At 45.1% G+C, this 2,088-nt stretch overlaps 1 non-coding gene across 1 annotated transcript; it reads left to right on the top strand.

Annotated features, from left to right (window-relative positions):
- The first annotated feature begins 1,294 nt into the window (after nt 1-1,294).
- trnas-acu (transfer RNA serine (anticodon ACU)) lies at nt 1,295-1,368 on the top strand. Its single transcript has one exon. It is a non-coding gene; the product is annotated as a tRNA-Ser (tRNA).
- Nucleotides 1,369-2,088: the final 720 nt, after the last annotated feature.

The raw sequence follows: 2,088 nt of genomic DNA, 5'->3' as shown, positions 1-2,088 counted from the left end.
CTTTACAATTGGCATATTCTTCTCCATGCTGCTATTTTAAACTTTCAGTGACTCAGATGGGGGTGTCCACCTGCATACCAGAGCTGATGACAAGCTGTTCATCTTGGCAAGACTGCGCACCAAGACCAAAATGAGTCAGTTCTTGGTCTGTGAGTTGCTCTTTGCTGATGACGCTGTGCTGACATCCCATAATGAAGTTCATTAACAGCAGCTTGTATATCGGTTCTCCCTGGCCTGCAAGGAGTTTGGACTGACGATCAGCATCAGGAAGATCAAAGTTATGGGCCAGTACTAGAGACTCCACCTTCCATCAACATCGACAGGCTCACTTTGGAGGTTGTCAACAGCTTCACATACCTTGGATCAACAATCACCAGCAATCTGTCCCTTGATACTGAAATCAGCACCAGGATTGTCAATGCTGCAGCTGTCATGTCAAAGTTGAGAAGACGAGTGTGAACCGACAGCAAACTGATCGAAAATACAAAACTCCGCGTGTAACAGGCTTGTGTTCTCAGCACCCTCCTTTATAGTAGAGAAGCATCAACAACTTATGCAAGCCAAGAAAAGCAGCTGAACAGCTTCCACCTCCACTGTCTCAGATGGATATTGGGCATCTCCTGGCAGGACAGAGTGCCGAATGCAGAAGTACACCAGCGTGCAGGGATCCGCAGCATGTTTGCCCTCTTGAGTCAGCGGTGACTCTGTTGACTGAGTCATGTGTGCTGAATGGATGACGGTCGCTTTGCCAAAGACACGCTCTATGGTGAGCTTGCTATCAGCACGAGACCAACAGGTCACCCACATCTGTGATACAAGGACATCTGCAAAGCGAGATCTCAAGCTGACTGGGATTGGAGTCAATGCATGGGAAGTCCTTCCTGCTGACTGGAATTCCTGGAGAAAGGCATTCAGGAAGACCATGGGAAAAGCAGAGGACAAAAGAAATGACCAGATGGTGGGAAAGGGAGCTCAGAGGAAGGAAAAATTATCAGTCGACCTCGGGCCAATGATATTCATCTGTAGCAGCTGCGGAAGGGATCGTCACTCACGAGTCATCCTCTACAGCCACAACAAACGATGTTTCACACAGAAGTGACGTGCACCCCGGGTGTAGCCCATCGTCTTCCGAGACAGACGGTTGCCTATTACAATTACAACAACAGCAACAACTACAAGAGCGAGTCAGAGGCTGGGAACACTGCCGTGACGAACTCAGCTCTTGACTCGCCAAAGCCTGCCCACTATCTACAAGGCCTTCCTCTGATTTCAAAATCACGCACATTCGTGATCTGGCTCTGTAGCTTAGTTGGTTAAAGCACTTGTCTACTAAACAAAAGATCCTGAGTTCAACTCCCAGCAGAGCCTTATTTCACAGTTGCAACATGCTTGAAAAGTTTCATTATCAACACTGACATCTGTGTCTTGTGAACTTCAATTCAAAATACTTGATGAATTTCAATCACATAAATAAACAGCCTTTGTGAAGGATATGAGTTTGGAATGGCTGTTTCTCCCTGCACAGCATTTCAGTGCGAATACATCAAAGTTAACTTCTTTGACATAAATTTGTTCACAGTTACATTCAACCTGGAAAACAGCTTGATATTAATCTCACTGAAGGAGAGTGTTTGTGTCATTATGTGTTGCTTTTAACCGAGACTGGGACATGAGGCAAGTGGGAGGGTTTATCTGAGGTTTGGAATATTTGTCAGTCAGGAACAAAAAAAATCAAAGGAACCAAATAAGAAAACCTAAGTCTCATGTGGTTACTGAGAAACGGTGAGAAGATATTAAACTTTGTTGTATTTAATACAACTGTGTGAACTTTGATCTTTGCGGCCTTTTATAAACAGTATTTGAAGGGTCTCAGTAAAAATGTTCAGTGTTGATGAGAGTGGGGTCTGGGTGAGCAGCTGCTTCATGTGACAGGGTCAGGACTGGATGCAGGAAGTTCTCTGACAGTCTCTCTCTGATGGGTTGAGTTGATTTTCAACTGGCAGCTGTTGCTGTTTTGATAATTCAAGTTCCCTCCACCGATTTATTTGGACAGACAGTGCAGTATGAGGATGTTAAGGGTTAATGCTG

This window comes from Heterodontus francisci, unplaced genomic scaffold (assembly GCF_036365525.1).
Source record: "Heterodontus francisci isolate sHetFra1 unplaced genomic scaffold, sHetFra1.hap1 HAP1_SCAFFOLD_278, whole genome shotgun sequence".
Classification (NCBI taxonomy): domain Eukaryota; kingdom Metazoa; phylum Chordata; class Chondrichthyes; order Heterodontiformes; family Heterodontidae; genus Heterodontus; species Heterodontus francisci.
This window is presented reverse-complemented; position numbering and strand designations above follow the sequence as displayed.